The 17,820-nt window shown below is 41.0% G+C and overlaps 9 non-coding genes across 9 annotated transcripts; all 9 read left to right on the top strand.

Moving 5' to 3' along the window:
• The first annotated feature begins 149 nt into the window (after positions 1-149).
• On the top strand, positions 150-238 carry trnay-gua (transfer RNA tyrosine (anticodon GUA)). The gene is given in 2 exon segments: positions 150-186; positions 203-238. It is a non-coding gene; the product is annotated as a tRNA-Tyr (tRNA).
• A 1,451-nt stretch (positions 239-1,689) lies between these two features.
• Positions 1,690-1,778, top strand: trnay-gua (transfer RNA tyrosine (anticodon GUA)). The gene is given in 2 exon segments: positions 1,690-1,726; positions 1,743-1,778. It is a non-coding gene; the product is annotated as a tRNA-Tyr (tRNA).
• A 1,451-nt stretch (positions 1,779-3,229) lies between these two features.
• On the top strand, positions 3,230-3,318 carry trnay-gua (transfer RNA tyrosine (anticodon GUA)). Its single transcript is given in 2 exon segments — positions 3,230-3,266; positions 3,283-3,318. It is a non-coding gene; the product is annotated as a tRNA-Tyr (tRNA).
• Positions 3,319-6,582: 3,264 nt separating this feature from the next.
• Positions 6,583-6,671, top strand: trnay-gua (transfer RNA tyrosine (anticodon GUA)). The gene is given in 2 exon segments: positions 6,583-6,619; positions 6,636-6,671. It is a non-coding gene; the product is annotated as a tRNA-Tyr (tRNA).
• A 2,982-nt stretch (positions 6,672-9,653) lies between these two features.
• On the top strand, positions 9,654-9,742 carry trnay-gua (transfer RNA tyrosine (anticodon GUA)). Its single transcript is given in 2 exon segments — positions 9,654-9,690; positions 9,707-9,742. It is a non-coding gene; the product is annotated as a tRNA-Tyr (tRNA).
• Positions 9,743-11,194: 1,452 nt separating this feature from the next.
• Positions 11,195-11,283, top strand: trnay-gua (transfer RNA tyrosine (anticodon GUA)). Its single transcript is given in 2 exon segments — positions 11,195-11,231; positions 11,248-11,283. It is a non-coding gene; the product is annotated as a tRNA-Tyr (tRNA).
• Positions 11,284-12,735: 1,452 nt separating this feature from the next.
• On the top strand, positions 12,736-12,824 carry trnay-gua (transfer RNA tyrosine (anticodon GUA)). The gene is given in 2 exon segments: positions 12,736-12,772; positions 12,789-12,824. It is a non-coding gene; the product is annotated as a tRNA-Tyr (tRNA).
• Positions 12,825-14,274: 1,450 nt separating this feature from the next.
• On the top strand, positions 14,275-14,363 carry trnay-gua (transfer RNA tyrosine (anticodon GUA)). Its single transcript is given in 2 exon segments — positions 14,275-14,311; positions 14,328-14,363. It is a non-coding gene; the product is annotated as a tRNA-Tyr (tRNA).
• Positions 14,364-15,815: 1,452 nt separating this feature from the next.
• On the top strand, positions 15,816-15,904 carry trnay-gua (transfer RNA tyrosine (anticodon GUA)). Its single transcript is given in 2 exon segments — positions 15,816-15,852; positions 15,869-15,904. It is a non-coding gene; the product is annotated as a tRNA-Tyr (tRNA).
• The last annotated feature ends 1,916 nt before the right edge of the window (positions 15,905-17,820 follow it).

Below are 17,820 nucleotides of genomic sequence, written 5' to 3'. Positions count from 1 at the left end.
TGGACATTTCGGCAGTTCTGACGAGCGCTCAATACACGGAAATCTCACCATTGCTGAATGGTCAACGTTGATCAAGATCTGGTAGAAAAGAATCAACTCAATGCTACGGTTCAAACATGTACCTTTTGCTCCAAAGGTTTTTCAATGTCCCTTCGATAGCTCAGTTGGTAGAGCGGAGGACTGTAGAACGCTAAATGCTGAAATCCTTAGGTCGCTGGTTCAAATCCGGCTCGAAGGAGGAACATTTTTCTGCCTCATCAATGCGCCCCAAACACTATTTTTACCTGTTGTTCGCACACACCCCTATAGGGAATAAAATGTGCATTTCACGTTTCGTTAAAGAATAGTCTAGGTGTACGAATCCAATCATACAGAAGAATTCAAAACACTTCAAGTTTATCCACAATTCACCACATTCAATAGCTCAGTTGGTATAGCAGAGGACCGTGAACACTAAATGCTGAAATCCGACTTGAGCAGGACCCTTTTCCTACCTCATAAATGCGCCTAAAAGATATACATTTGCCTGATGTTCGCACATTCCCCTATAGAGAATAAAACGTGCATTTCCAGTTTCCTAATTAAGAAAGAATCCAAGTTAACTCAGAAAATAGTAAAGAACAATTCAGAACACCAAGTTCCCTGAAGTCATTTTTCCCAAAATTGTTTACAGACAGATTATATCACTTCTAATTCACTGTATAACAAATCCAGTGGGTCAGAAGTTTACATACACTAAGTTGGCTGTGCCTTTAAACAGCTTGGAAATATCCCGAAAATGATGTCATGGCTTTAGAAGCTTCTGATAGGCTAATTGACATCATTTGAGTCAATTGGAGGTGTACCTGTAGATGTATTTCATGGCCTACCTTCAAACTCAGTGCGTCTTTGCTTGACATCAGGGGAAAATCAAAAGAAATCAGCCAAGACCTCAGAAATAAAATGTAGACCTCCACAAGTCTGGTTCATCCTTGGGAGCAATTTCCAAACGCCTGAAGGTACCACGTTCATCAATAACAAAAAATAGTACGCAAGTATAAACACCATGGGACCACGCAGCCTTCATACCGCTCAGGAAAGAGACGTGTTCTGTCTTCTAGAGATGAACGTACTTTTGTGCGAAAAGTGCAAAACAATCCCAGAACAACAGCAAAGGACCTTGTGAAGATGCTGGAGGAAACAGGTGCAAAGTATCTATATCCACAGTCAAACGAGTCCTATGTCAACAGAACCTGAAATGCCGCTCAGCAAGGAAGAAGCTACTGCTCCAACCCGCCATAAAAATGGCAGACTACAGTTTGAGGACAAAGATCCTACTTTTTGGAGAAATGTCCTCTGGTCTGATGAAACAAAAATAGAACTGTTTGGCCATGATGACCATTGTTATGTTTGGAGGAAACGAAACAATTTGAAATGGTATATATGTGCGATAACCTACTAAATTCACAAAACTGGTACCCCCGTTTTGTAATCTCTGCAACGGCAGACGTCATCAGCGTCTCCATAATTGAAGAAAGCTGTGCCTGGAAAGACCCGTTTGTGGACATTTCGGCAGTTCTGACGAGCGCTCAATACACGGAAATCTCACCATTGCTGAATGGTCAACGTTGATCAACATCTGGTAGAAAAGAATCAACTCAATGCTACGGTTCAAACATGTACCTTTTGCTCCAAAGGTTTTTCAATGTCCCTTCGATAGCTCAGTTGGTAGAGCGGAGGACTGTAGAACGCTAAATGCTGAAATCCTTAGGTCGCTGGTTCAAATCCGGCTCGAAGGAGGAACATTTTTCTGCCTCATCAATGCGCCCCAAACACTATTTTTACCTGTTGTTCGCACACACCCCTATAGGGAATAAAATGTGCATTTCACGTTTCGTTAAAGAATAGTCTAGGTGTACGAATCCAATCATACAGAAGAATTCAAAACACTTCAAGTTTATCCACAATTCACCACATTCAATAGCTCAGTTGGTATAGCAGAGGACCGTGAACACTAAATGCTGAAATCCGACTTGAGCAGGACCCTTTTCCTACCTCATAAATGCGCCTAAAAGATATACATTTGCCTGATGTTCGCACATTCCCCTATAGAGAATAAAACGTGCATTTCCAGTTTCCTAATTAAGAAAGAATCCAAGTTAACTCAGAAAATAGTAAAGAACAATTCAGAACACCAAGTTCCCTGAAGTCATTTTTCCCAAAATTTTTACAGACAGATTATATCACTTCTAATTCACTGTATAACAAATCCAGTGGGTCAGAAGTTTACATACACTAAATTGGCGGTGCCTTTAAACAGCTTGGAAATATCCCCAAAATTATGTCATGGCTTTAGAAGCTTCTGATAGGCTAATTGACATCATTTGAGTCAATTGGAGGTGTACCTGTAGATGTATTTCATGGCCTACCTTCAAACTCAGTGCCTCTTTGCTTGACATCAGGGGAAAATCAAAAGAAATCAGCCAAGACCTCAGAAATAAAATGTAGACCTCCACAAGTCTGGTTCATCCTTGGGAGCAATTTCCAAACGCCTGAAGGTACCACGTTCATCAATAACAAAAAATAGTACGCAAGTATAAACACCATGGGACCACGCAGCCTTCATACCGCTCAGGAAAGAGACGTGTTCTGTCTCCTAGAGATGAACGTACTTTTGTGCGAAAAGTGCAAAACAATCCCAGAACAACAGCAAAGGACCTTGTGAAGATGCTGGAGGAAACAGGTACAAAAGTATCTATATCCACAGTCAAACGAGTCCTATGTCAACAGAACCTGAAATGCCGCTCAGCAAGGAAGAAGCTACTGCTCCAACCCGCCATAAAAATGGCAGACTACAGTTTGAGGACAAAGATCCTACTTTTTGGAGAAATGTCCTCTGGTCTGATGAAACAAAAATAGAACTGTTTGGCCATGATGACCATTGTTATGTTTGGAGGAAACGAAACAATTTGAAATGGTATATATGTGCGATAACCTACTAAATTCACAAAACTGGTACCCCCGTTTTGTAATCTCTGCAACGGCAGACGTCATCAGCGTCTCCATAATTGAAGAAAGCTGTGCCTGGAAAGACCCGTTTGTGGACATTTCGGCAGTTCTGACGAGTGCTCAATACACGGAAATCTCACCATTGCTGAATGGTCAACGTTGATCAACATCTGGTAGAAAAGAATCAACTCAATGCTACGGTTCAAACATGTACCTTTTGCTCCAAAGGTTTTTCAATGTCCCTTCGATAGCTCAGTTGGTAGAGCGGAGGACTGTAGAACGCTAAATGCTGAAATCCTTAGGTCGCTGGTTCAAATCCGGCTCGAAGGAGGAACATTTTTCTGCCTCATCAATGCGCCCCAAACACTATTTTTACCTGTTGTTCGCACACACCCCTATAGGGAATAAAATGTGCATTTCACGTTTCGTTAAAGAATAGTCTAGGTGTACGAATCCAATCATACAGAAGAATTCAAAACACTTCAAGTTTATCCACAATTCACCACATTCAATAGCTCAGTTGGTATAGCAGAGGACCGTGAACAATAAATGCTGAAATCCGACTTGAGCAGGACCCTTTTCCTACCTCATAAATGCGCCTAAAAGATATACATTTGCCTGATGTTCGCACATTCCCCTATAGAGAATAAAACGTGCATTTCCAGTTTCCTAATTAAGAAAGAATCCAAGTTAACTCAGAAAATAGTAAAGAACAATTCAGAACACCAAGTTCCCTGAAGTCATTTTTCCCAAAATTGTTTACAGACAGATTATATCACTTCTAATTCACTGTATAACAAATCCAGTGGGTCAGAAGTTTACATACACTAAGCAGGCTGTGCCTTTAAACAGCTTGGAAATATCCCGAAAATGATGTCATGGCTTTAGAAGCTTCTGATAGGCTAATTGACATCATTTGAGTCAATTGGAGGTGTACCTGTAGATGTATTTCATGGCCTACCTTCAAACTCAGTGCCTCTTTGCTTGACATCAGGGGAAAATCAAAAGAAATCAGCCAAGACCTCAGAAATAAAATGTAGACCTCCACAAGTCTGGTTCATCCTTGGGAGCAATTTCCAAACGCCTGAAGGTACCACGTTCATCAATAACAAAAAATAGTACGCAAGTATAAACACCATGGGACCACGCAGCCTTCATACCGCTCAGGAAAGAGACGTGTTCTGTCTCCTAGAGATGAACGTACTTTTGTGCGAAAAGTGCAAAACAATCCCAGAACAACAGCAAAGGACCTTGTGAAGATGCTGGAGGAAACAGGTACAAAAGTATCTATATCCACAGTCAAACGAGTCCTATGTCAACAGAACCTGAAATGCCGCTCAGCAAGGAAGAAGCTACTGCTCCAACCCGCCATAAAAATGGCAGACTACAGTTTGAGGACAAAGATCCTACTTTTTGGAGAAATGTCCTCTGGTCTGATGAAACAAAAATAGAACTGTTTGGCCATGATGACCATTGTTATGTTTGGAGGAAACCAAACAATTTGAAATGGTATATATGTGCGATAACCTACTAAATTCACAAAACTGGTACCCCCGTTTTGTAATCTCTGCAACGGCAGACGTCATCAGCGTCTCCATAATTGAAGAAAGCTGTGCCTGGAAAGACCCGTTTGTGAACATTTCGGCAGTTCTGACGAGCGCTCAATACACGGAAATCTCACCATGGCTGAATGGTCAAGGTTGATCAACATCTAGTAGAAAAGATGCAACTCAATGCTACGGTTCAAACATGTACCTTTTGCTCCAATAGTTTATCCATGTCCCTTCGACAGCTCAGTTGGTAGAGCGGAGGACTGTAGAATGCTAAATGCTGAAATCCTTAGGTCGCTGGTTAAATTCTGGCTCGAAGGGGTGTCATTTTTCTGCCTCAGCAATGCGCCCCAAACACTATTTTTACCTGTTGTTTCGCACATCCCCCTATAGAGAATAAAATGTGCATTTCACGTTTCGTTAAAAAATAGTCTAGGTGTACGAATCCAATCATACAGAAGAATTCAAAACACTTCAAGTTTATTTACAATTCACCACATTCAATAGCTCAGTTGGTAGAGCGGACGACTGTAGAATGCTAAATGCAAATGCTGAAATCCTTAGGTCGCTGGTTCAAATCTGGCTCGAAGGAGGAAAATTTTTCTGCCTCATCAATGCGCCCCAAACACTATTTTTACCTGTTGTTCGCACACACCCCTATAGGGAATAAAATGTGCATTTCACGTTTCGTTAAAGAATAGTCTAGGTGTACGAATCCAATCATACAGAAGAATTCAAAACACTTCAAGTTTATCCACAATTCACCACATTCAATAGCTCAGTTGGTATAGCAGAGGACCGTAGAACACTAAATGCTGAAATCCGACTTGAGGAGGACCCTTTTCCTACCTCATAAATGCACCTATAAGATATACATTTGCCTGTTGTTCGCACATTCCCTATAGAGAATAAAACGTGCATTTCCAGTTTCCTAATTAAGAAAGAATCCAAGTTAACTCAGAAAATAGTAAAGAACAATTCAGAACACCAAGTTCCCTGAAGTCATTTTTCCCAAAATTGTTTACAGACAGATTATATCACTTCTAGTTCACTGTATAACAAATCCAGTGGGTCAGAAGTTTACATACACTAAATTGGCTGTGCCTTTAAACAGCTTGGAAATATCCCGAAAATTATGTCATGGCTTTAGAAGCTTCTGATAGGCTAATTGACATCATTTGAGTCAATTGGAGGTGTACCTGTAGATGTATTTCATGGCCTACCTTCAAACTCAGTGCCTCTTTGCTTGACATCATGGGAAAATCAAAAGAAATCAGCCAAGACCTCAGAAATAAAATATAGACCTCCACAAGTCTGGTTCATCCTTGGGAGCAATTTCCAAACGCCTGAAGGTACCACGTTCATCAATAACAAAAAATAGTACGCAAGTATAAACACCATGGGACCACGCAGCCTTCATACCGCTCAGGAAAGAGACGTGTTCTGTCTCCTAGAGATGAACGTACTTTTGTGCGAAAAGTGCAAATCAATCCCAGAAGAACAGCAAAGGACCTTGTGAAGATGCTGGAGGAAACAGGTACAAAAGTATCTATATCCACAGTCAAACGAGTCCTATGTCAACAGAACCTGAAATGCCGCTCAGCAAGGAAGAAGCTACTGCTCCAACCCGCCATAAAATTGCCAGACTACAGTTTGGGGACAAAGATCCTACTTTTTGGAGAAATGTCCTCTGGTCTAATGAAACAAAAATAGAACTGTTTGGCCATGATGACCATTGTTATGTTTGGAGGAAACCAAACAATTTGAAATGGTATATATGTGCGATAACCTACTAAATTCACAAAACTGGTAACCCCGTTTTGTAATCTCTGCAACGGCAGACGTCATCAGCGTCTCCATAATTGAAGAAAGTTGTGCCTGGAAAGACCCGTTTGTGGACATTTCGGCAGTTCTGACGAGCGCTCAATACACGGAAATCTCACCATTGCTGAATGGTCAACGTTGATCAACATCTGGTAGAAAAGATTCAACTCAATGCTACGGTTCAAACATGTACCTTTTGCTCCAATGGATTTTTCTTGTCCCTTCGATAGCTCAGTTGGTAGAGCGGAGGACTGTAGAATGCTTAATGCTGAAATCCTTAGGTTGCTGTTTCAAATCCGGCTCGAAGCACGAACATTTTTCTGCCTCATCAATGCGCCCCAAACACTATTTTTACCTGTTGTTCGCACATCCCCCTATAGAGAATAAAATGTGCATTTCACGTTTCCTATAAGAATAGTCTAGGTGTACGAATCCAATCATACAGAAGAATTCAAAACACTTCAAGTTTATCCACAATTCACCACATTCAATAGCTCAGTTGGTATAGCAGAGGACCGTAGAACACTAAATGCTGAAATCCGACTTGAGGAGGACCCTTTTCCTACCTCATAAATGCACCTATAAGATATACATTTGCCTGTTGTTCGCACATTCCCTATAGAGAATAAAACGTGCATTTCCAGTTTCCTAATTAAGAAAGAATCCAAGTTAACTCAGAAAATAGTAAAGAACAATTCAGAACACCAAGTTCCCTGAAGTAATTTTTCCCAAAATTGTTTACAGACAGATTACATCACTTCTAGTTCACTGTATAACAAATCCAGTGGGTCAGAAGTTTACATACACTAAATTGGCTGTGCCTTTAAACAGCTTGGAAATATCCCAAAAATGATGTCATGGCTTTAGAAGCTTCTGATAGGCTAATTGACATCATTTGAGTCAATTGGAGGTGTACCTGTAGATGTATTTCATGGCCTACCTTCAAACTCAGTGCCTCTTTGCTTGACATCATGGGAAAATCAAAAGAAATCAGCCAAGACCTCAGAAATAAAATGTAGACCTCCACAAGTCTGGTTCATCCTTGGGAGCAATTTCCAAACGCCTGAAGGTACCACGTTCATCAATAACAAAAAATAGTACGCAAGTATAAACACCATGGGACCACGCAGCCTTCATACCGCTCAGGAAAGAGACGTGTTCTGTCTCCTAGAGATGAACGTACTTTTGTGCGAAAAGTGCAAATCAATCCCAGAAGAACAGCAAAGGACCTTGTGAAGATGCTGGAGGAAACAGGTACAAAAGTATCTATATCCACAGTCAAACGAGTCCTATGTCAACAGAACCTGAAATGCCGCTCAGCAAGGAAGAAGCTACTGCTCCAACCCGCCATAAAATTGCCAGACTACAGTTTGGGGACAAAGATCCTACTTTTTGGAGAAATGTCCTCTGGTCTGATGAAACAAAAATAGAACTGTTTGGCCATGATGACCATTGTTATGTTTGGAGGAAACCAAACAATTTGAAATGGTATATATGTGCGATAACCTACTAAATTCACAAAACTGGTAACTCCGTTTTGTAATCTCTGCAACGGCAGACGTCATCAGCGTCTCCATAATTGAAGAAAGTTGTGCCTGGAAAGACCCGTTTGTGGACATTTCGGCAGTTCTGACGAGCGCTCAATACACGGAAATCTCACCATTGCTGAATGGTCAACGTTGATCAACATCTGGTAGAAAAGATTCAACTCAATGCTACGGTTCAAACATGTACCTTTTGCTCCAATGGATTTTTCATGTCCCTTCGATAGCTCAGTTGGTAGAGCGGAGGACTGTAGAATGCTTAATGCTGAAATCCTTAGGTATCTGGCTCGAAAGACGAACATTTTTCTGCCTCATCAATGCGCCCCAAACACTATTTTTACCTGTTGTTCGCACATCCCCCTATAGAGAATAAAATGTGCATTTCACGTTTCCTATAAGAATAGTCTAGGTGTACGAATCCAATCATACAGAAGAATTCAAAACACTTCAAGTTTATCCACAATTCACCACATTCAATAGCTCAGTTGGTATAGCAGAGGACCGTAGAACACTAAATGCTGAAATCCGACTTGAGGAGGACCCTTTTCCTACCTCATAAATGCACCTATAAGATATACATTTGCCTGTTGTTCGCACATTCCCTATAGAGAGTAAAACGTGCATTTCCAGTTTCCTAATTAAGAAAGAATCCAAGTTAACTCAGAAAATAGTAAAGAACAATTCAGAACACCAAGTTCCCTGAAGTCATTTTTCCCAAAATTGTTTACAGACAGATTATATCACTTCTAGTTCACTGTATAACAAATCCAGTGGGTCAGAAGTTTACATACACTAAATTGGCTGTGCCTTTAAACAGCTTGGAAATATCCCGAAAATGATGTCATGGCTTTAGAAGCTTCTGATAGGCTAATTGACATCATTTGAGTCAATTGGAGGTGTACCTGTAGATGTATTTCATGGCCTACCTTCAAACTCAGTGCGTCTTTGCTTGACATCAGGGGAAAATCAAAAGAAATCAGCCAAGACCTCAGAAATAAAATGTAGACCTCCACAAGTCTGGTTCATCCTTGGGAGCAATTTCCAAACGCCTGAAGGTACCACGTTCATCAATAACAAAAAATAGTACGCAATTATAAACACCATGGGACCACGCAGCCTTCATACCGCTCAGGAAAGAGACGTGTTCTGTCTCCTAGAGATGAACGTACTTTTGTGCGAAAAGTGCAAAACAATCCCAGAACAACAGCAAAGGACCTTGTGAAGATGCTGGAGGAAACAGGTACAAAAGTATCTATATCCACAGTCAAACGAGTCCTATGTCAACAGAACCTGAAATGCCGCTTAGCAAGGAAGAAACTACTGCTCTAACCCGCCATAAAAATGCCAGACTACAGTTTGGGGACAAAGATCCTACTTTTTGGAGAAATGTCCTCTGGTCTGATGAAACAAAAATAGAACTGTTTGGCCATGATGACCATTGTTATGTTTGGAGGAAACCAAACAATTTGAAATGGTATATATGTGCGATAACCTACTAAATTCACAAAACTGGTACCCCCGTTTTGTAATCTCTGCAACGGCAGACGTCATCAGCGTCTCCATAATTGAAGAAAGCTGTGCCTGGAAAGACCCGTTTGTGGACATTTCGGCAGTTCTGACGAGCGCTCAATACACGGAAATCTCACCATTGCTGAATGGTCAACGTTGATCAACATCTGGTAGAAAAGAATCAACTCAATGCTACGGTTCAAACATGTACCTTTTGCTCAAAAGGTTTTTCAATGTCCCTTCGATAGCTCAGTTGGTAGAGTGGAGGACTGTAGAACGCTAAATGCTGAAATCCTTAGGTCGCTGGTTCAAATCCGGCTCGAAGGAGGAACATTTTTCTGCCTCATCAATGCGCCCCAAACACTATTTTTACCTGTTGTTCGCACACACCCCTATAGGGAATAAAATGTGCATTTCACGTTTCGTTAAAGAATAGTCTAGGTGTACGAATCCAATCATACAGAAGAATTCAAAACACTTCAAGTTTATCCACAATTCACCACATTCAATAGCTCAGTTGGTATAGCAGAGGACCGTGAACACTAAATGCTGAAATCCGACTTGAGCAGGACCCTTTTCCTACCTCATAAATGCGCCTAAAAGATATACATTTGCCTGATGTTCGCACATTCCCCTATAGAGAATAAAACGTGCATTTCCAGTTTCCTAATTAAGAAAGAATCCAAGTTAACTCAGAAAATAGTAAAGAACAATTCAGAACACCAAGTTCCCTGAAGTCATTTTTCCCAAAATTGTTTACAGACAGATTATATCACTTCTAATTCACTGTATAACAAATCCAGTGGGTCAGAAGTTTACATACACTAAATTGGCGGTGCCTTTAAACAGCTTGGAAATATCCCAAAAATTATGTCATGGCTTTAGAAGCTTCTGATAGGCTAATTGACATCATTTGAGTCAATTGGAGGTGTACCTGTAGATGTATTTCATGGCCTACCTTCAAACTCAGTGCCTCTTTGCTTGACATCAGGGGAAAATCAAAAGAAATCAGCCAAGACCTCAGAAATAAAATGTAGACCTCCACAAGTCTGGTTCATCCTTGGGAGCAATTTCCAAACGCCTGAAGGTACCACGTTCATCAATAACAAAAAATAGTACGCAAGTATAAACACCATGGGACCACGCAGCCTTCATACCGCTCAGGAAAGAGACGTGTTCTGTCTCCTAGAGATGAACGTACTTTTGTGCGAAAAGTGCAAAACAATCCCAGAACAACAGCAAAGGACCTTGTGAAGATGCTGGAGGAAACAGGTACAAAAGTATCTATATCCACAGTCAAACGAGTCCTATGTCAACAGAACCTGAAATGCCGCTCAGCAAGGAAGAAGCTACTGCTCCAACCCGCCATAAAAATGGCAGACTACAGTTTGAGGACAAAGATCCTACTTTTTGGAGAAATGTCCTCTGGTCTGATGAAACAAAAATAGAACTGTTTGGCCATGATGACCATTGTTATGTTTGGAGGAAACGAAACAATTTGAAATGGTATATATGTGCGATAACCTACTAAATTCACAAAACTGGTACCCCCGTTTTGTAATCTCTGCAACGGCAGACGTCATCAGCGTCTCCATAATTGAAGAAAGCTGTGCCTGGAAAGACCCGTTTGTGGACATTTCGGCAGTTCTGACGAGCGCTCAATACACGGAAATCTCACCATTGCTGAATGGTCAACGTTGATCAACATCTGGTAGAAAAGAATCAACTCAATGCTACGGTTCAAACATGTACCTTTTGCTCCAAAGGTTTTTCAATGTCCCTTCGATAGCTCAGTTGGTAGAGCGGAGGACTGTAGAATGCTAAATGCTGAAATCCTTAGGTCGCTGGTTCAAATCCGGCTCGAAGGAGGAACATTTTTCTGCCTCATCAATGCGCCCCAAACACTATTTTTACCTGTTGTTCGCACACACCCCTATAGGGAATAAAATGTGCATTTCACGTTTCGTTAAAGAATAGTCTAGGTGTACGAATCCAATCATACAGAAGAATTCAAAACACTTCAAGTTTATCCACAATTCACCACATTCAATAGCTCAGTTGGTATAGCAGAGGACCGTGAACACTAAATGCTGAAATCCGACTTGAGCAGGACCCTTTTCCTACCTCATAAATGCGCCTAAAAGATATACATTTGCCTGATGTTCGCACATTCCCCTATAGAGAATAAAACGTGCATTTCCAGTTTCCTAATTAAGAAAGAATCCAAGTTAACTCAGAAAATAGTAAAGAACAATTCAGAACACCAAGTTCCCTGAAGTCATTTTTCCCAAAATTGTTTACAGACAGATTATATCACTTCTAATTCACTGTATAACAAATCCAGTGGGTCAGAAGTTTACATACACTAAATTGGCGGTGCCTTTAAACAGCTTGGAAATATCCCAAAAATTATGTCATGGCTTTAGAAGCTTCTGATAGGCTAATTGACATCATTTGAGTCAATTGGAGGTGTACCTGTAGATGTATTTCATGGCCTACCTTCAAACTCAGTGCCTCTTTGCTTGACATCAGGGGAAAATCAAAAGAAATCAGCCAAGACCTCAGAAATAAAATGTAGACCTCCACAAGTCTGGTTCATCCTTGGGAGCAATTTCCAAACGCCTGAAGGTACCACGTTCATCAATAACAAAAAATAGTACGCAAGTATAAACACCATGGGACCACGCAGCCTTCATACCGCTCAGGAAAGAGACGTGTTCTGTCTCCTAGAGATGAACGTACTTTTGTGCGAAAAGTGCAAAACAATCCCAGAACAACAGCAAAGGACCTTGTGAAGATGCTGGAGGAAACAGGTACAAAAGTATCTATATCCACAGTCAAACGAGTCCTATGTCAACAGAACCTGAAATGCCGCTCAGCAAGGAAGAAGCTACTGCTCCAACCCGCCATAAAAATGGCAGACTACAGTTTGAGGACAAAGATCCTACTTTTTGGAGAAATGTCCTCTGGTCTGATGAAACAAAAATAGAACTGTTTGGCCATGATGACCATTGTTATGTTTGGAGGAAACGAAACAATTTGAAATGGTATATATGTGCGATAACCTACTAAATTCACAAAACTGGTACCCCCGTTTTGTAATCTCTGCAACGGCAGACGTCATCAGCGTCTCCATAATTGAAGAAAGCTGTGCCTGGAAAGACCCGTTTGTGGACATTTCGGCAGTTCTGACGAGCGCTCAATACACGGAAATCTCACCATTGCTGAATGGTCAACGTTGATCAAGATCTGGTAGAAAAGAATCAACTCAATGCTACGGTTCAAACATGTACCTTTTGCTCCAAAGGTTTTTCAATGTCCCTTCGATAGCTCAGTTGGTAGAGCGGAGGACTGTAGAACGCTAAATGCTGAAATCCTTAGGTCGCTGGTTCAAATCCGGCTCGAAGGAGGAACATTTTTCTGCCTCATCAATGCGCCCCAAACACTATTTTTACCTGTTGTTCGCACACACCCCTATAGGGAATAAAATGTGCATTTCACGTTTCGTTAAAGAATAGTCTAGGTGTACGAATCCAATCATACAGAAGAATTCAAAACACTTCAAGTTTATCCACAATTCACCACATTCAATAGCTCAGTTGGTATAGCAGAGGACCGTGAACACTAAATGCTGAAATCCGACTTGAGCAGGACCCTTTTCCTACCTCATAAATGCGCCTAAAAGATATACATTTGCCTGATGTTCGCACATTCCCCTATAGAGAATAAAACGTGCATTTCCAGTTTCCTAATTAAGAAAGAATCCAAGTTAACTCAGAAAATAGTAAAGAACAATTCAGAACACCAAGTTCCCTGAAGTCATTTTTCCCAAAATTGTTTACAGACAGATTATATCACTTCTAATTCACTGTATAACAAATCCAGTGGGTCAGAAGTTTACATACACTAAATTGGCGGTGCCTTTAAACAGCTTGGAAATATCCCAAAAATTATGTCATGGCTTTAGAAGCTTCTGATAGGCTAATTGACATCATTTGAGTCAATTGGAGGTGTACCTGTAGATGTATTTCATGGCCTACCTTCAAACTCAGTGCCTCTTTGCTTGACATCATGGGAAAATCAAAAGAAATCAGCCAAGACCTCAGAAATAAAATGTAGACCTCCACAAGTCTGGTTCATCCTTGGGAGCAATTTCCAAACGCCTGAAGGTACCACGTTCATCAATAACAAAAAATAGTACGCAAGTATAAACACCATGGGACCACGCAGCCTTCATACCGCTCAGGAAAGAGACGTGTTCTGTCTCCTAGAGATGAATGTACTTTTGTGCGAAAAGTGCAAAACAATCCCAGAACAACAGCAAAGGACCTTGTGAAGATGCTGGAGGAAACAGGTACAAAAGTATCTATATCCACAGTCAAACGAGTCCTATGTCAACAGAACCTGAAATGCCGCTCAGCAAGGAAGAAGCTACTGCTCCAACCCGCCATAAAAATGGCAGACTACAGTTTGAGGACAAAGATCCTACTTTTTGGAGAAATGTCCTCTGGTCTAATGAAACAAAAATAGAACTGTTTGGCCATGATGACCATTGTTATGTTTGGAGGAAACGAAACAATTTGAAATGGTATATATGTGCGATAACCTACTAAATTCACAAAACTGGTACCCCCGTTTTGTAATCTCTGCAACGGCAGACGTCATCAGCGTCTCCATAATTGAAGAAAGCTGTGCCTGGAAAGACCCGTTTGTGGACATTTCGGCAGTTCTGACGAGCGCTCAATACACGGAAATCTCACCATTGCTGAATGGTCAACGTTGATCAACATCTGGTAGAAAAGAATCAACTCAATGCTACGGTTCAAACGTACCTTTTGCTCCAAAGGTTTTTCAATGTCCCTTCGATAGCTCAGTTGGTAGAGCGGAGGACTGTAGAACGCTAAATGCTGAAATCCTTAGGTCGCTGGTTCAAATCCGGCTCGAAGGAGGAACATTTTTCTGCCTCATCAATGCGCCCCAAACACTATTTTTACCTGTTGTTCGCACACACCCCTATAGGGAATAAAATGTGCATTTCACGTTTCGTTAAAGAATAGTCTAGGTGTACGAATCCAATCATACAGAAGAATTCAAAACACTTCAAGTTTGTCCACAATTCACCACATTCAATAGCTTAGTTGGTATAGCAGAGGACCGTGAACACTAAATGCTGAAATCCGACTTGAGCAGGACCCTTTTCCTACCTCATAAATGCGCCTAAAAGATATACATTTGCCTGATGTTCGCACATTCCCCTATAGAGAATAAAACGTGCATTTCCAGTTTCCTAATTAAGAAAGAATCCAAGTTAACTCAGAAAATAGTAAAGAACAATTCAGAACACCAAGTTCCCTGAAGTCATTTTTCCCAAAATTGTTTACAGACAGATTATATCACTTCTAATTCACTGTATAACAAATCCAGTGGGTCAGAAGTTTACATACACTAAATTGGCGGTGCCTTTAAACAGCTTGGAAATATCCCAAAAATTATGTCATGGCTTTAGAAGCTTCTGATAGGCTAATTGACATCATTTGAGTCAATTGGAGGTATACCTGTAGATGTATTTCATGGCCTACCTTCAAACTCAGTGCCTCTTTGCTTGACATCATGGGAAAATCAAAAGAAATCAGCCAAGACCTCAGAAATAAAATGTAGACCTCCACAAGTCTGGTTCATCCTTGGGAGCAATTTCCAAACGCCTGAAGGTACCACGTTCATCAATAACAAAAAATAGTACGCAAGTATAAACACCATGGGACCACGCAGCCTTCATACCGCTCAGGAAAGAGACGTGTTCTGTCTCCTAGAGATGAACGTACTTTTGTGCGAAAAGTGCAAAACAATCCCAGAACAACAGCAAAGGACCTTGTGAAGATGCTGGAGGAAACAGGTACAAAAGTATCTATATCCACAGTCAAACGAGTCCTATGTCAACAGAACCTGAAATGCCGCTCAGCAAGGAAGAAGCTACTGCTCCAACCCGCCATAAACATGGCAGACTACAGTTTGAGGACAAAGATCCTACTTTTTGGAGAAATGTCCTCTGGTCTGATGAAACAAAAATAGAACTGTTTGGCCATGATGACCATTGTTATGTTTGGAGGAAACCAAACAATTTGAAATGGTATATATGTGCGATAACCTACTAAATTCACAAAACTGGTACCCCCGTTTTGTAATCTCTGCAACGGCAGACGTCATCAGCGTCTCCATAATTGAAGAAAGCTGTGCCTGGAAAGACCCGTTTGTGGACATTTCGGCAGTTCTGACGAGCGCTCAATACACGGAAATCTCACCATTGCTGAATGGTCAACGTTGATCAACATCTGGTAGAAAAGAATCAACTCAATGCTACGGTTCAAACATGTACCTTTTGCTCCAAAGGTTTTTCAATGTCCCTTCGATAGCTCAGTTGGTAGAGCGGAGGACTGTAGAACGCTAAATGCTGAAATCCTTAGGTCGCTGGTTCAAATCCGGCTCGAAGGAGGAACATTTTTCTGCCTCATCAATGCGCCCCAAACACTATTTTTACCTGTTGTTCGCACACACCCCTATAGGGAATAAAATGTGCATTTCACGTTTCGTTAAAGAATAGTCTAGGTGTACGAATCCAATCATACAGAAGAATTCAAAACACTTCAAGTTTATCCACAATTCACCACATTCAATAGCTCAGTTGGTATAGCAGAGGACCGTGAACACTAAATGCTGAAATCCGACTTGAGCAGGACCCTTTTCCTACCTCATAAATGCGCCTAAAAGATATACATTTGCCTGATGTTCGCACATTCCCCTATAGAGAATAAAACGTGCATTTCCAGTTTCCTAATTAAGAAAGAATCCAAGTTAACTCAGAAAATAGTAAAGAACAATTCAGAACACCAAGTTCCCTGAAGTCATTTTTCCCAAAATTGTTTACAGACAGATTATATCACTTCTAATTCACTGTATAACAAATCCAGTGGGTCAGAAGTTTACATACACTAAATTGGCGGTGCCTTTAAACAGCTTGGAAATATCCCAAAAATTATGTCATGGCTTTAGAAGCTTCTGATAGGCTAATTGACATCATTTGAGTCAATTGGAGGTGTACCTGTAGATGTATTTCATGGCCTACCTTCAAACTCAGTGCCTCTTTGCTTGACATCAGGGGAAAATCAAAAGAAATCAGCCAAGACCTCAGAAATAAAATGTAGACCTCCACAAGTCTGGTTCATCCTTGGGAGCAATTTCCAAACGCCTGAAGGTACCACGTTCATCAATAACAAAAAATAGTACGCAAGTATAAACACCATGGGACCACGCAGCCTTCATACCGCTCAGGAAAGAGACGTGTTCTGTCTCCTAGAGATGAACGTACTTTTGTGCGAAAAGTGCAAAACAATCCCAGAACAACAGCAAAGGACCTTGTGAAGATGCTGGAGGAAACAGGTACAAAAGTATCTATATCCACAGTCAAACGAGTCCTATGTCAACAGAACCTGAAATGCCGCTCAGCAAGGAAGAAGCTACTGCTCCAACCCGCCATAAAAATTGCAGACTACAGTTTGAGGACAAAGATCCTGCTTTTTGGAGAAATGTCCTCTGGTCTGATGAAACAAAAATAGAACTGTTTGGCCATGATGACCATTGTTATGTTTGGAGGAAACCAAACAATTTGAAATGGTATATATGTGCGATAACCTACTAAATTCACAAAACTGGTACCCCCGTTTTGTAATCTCTGCAACGGCAGACGTCATCAGCGTCTCCATAATTGAAGAAAGCTGTGCCTGGAAAGACCCGTTTGTGGACATTTCGGCAGTTCTGACGAGCGCTCAATACACGGAAATCTCACCATGGCTGAATGGTCAAGGTTGATCAACATCTAGTAGAAAAGATTCAACTCAATGCTACGGTTCAAACATGTACCTTTTGCTCCAATAGTTTATCCATGTTCCTTCGATAGCTCAGTTGGTAGAGCGGAGGACTGTAGAATGCTAAATGCTGAAATCATGAGGTCGCTGGTTCAATTCTGGCTCGAAGGGGTGTAATTTTTCTGCCTCATCAATGCGCCCCAAACACTATTTTTACCTGTTGTTCGCACACACCCCTATAGGAAATAAAATGTGCATTTCACGTTTCGTTAAAGAATAGTCTAGGTGTACGAATCCAATCATACAGAAGAATTCAAAACACTTCAAGTTTATCCACAATTCACCACATTCAATAGCTCAGTTGGTATAGCAGAGGACCGTAGAACACTAAATGCTGAAATCCGACTTGAGCAGGACCCTTTTCCTACCTCATAAATGCGCCTAAAAGATATACATTTGCCTGTTGTTCGCACATTCCCCTATAGAGAATAAAACGTGCATTTCCAGTTTCCTAATTAAGAAAGAATCCAAGTTAACTCAGAAAAT

This window comes from Salvelinus fontinalis, unplaced genomic scaffold (genome assembly GCF_029448725.1).
Source record: "Salvelinus fontinalis isolate EN_2023a unplaced genomic scaffold, ASM2944872v1 scaffold_0935, whole genome shotgun sequence".
NCBI classification, from domain to species: Eukaryota; Metazoa; Chordata; class Actinopteri; order Salmoniformes; family Salmonidae; genus Salvelinus; species Salvelinus fontinalis.
This window is presented reverse-complemented; position numbering and strand designations above follow the sequence as displayed.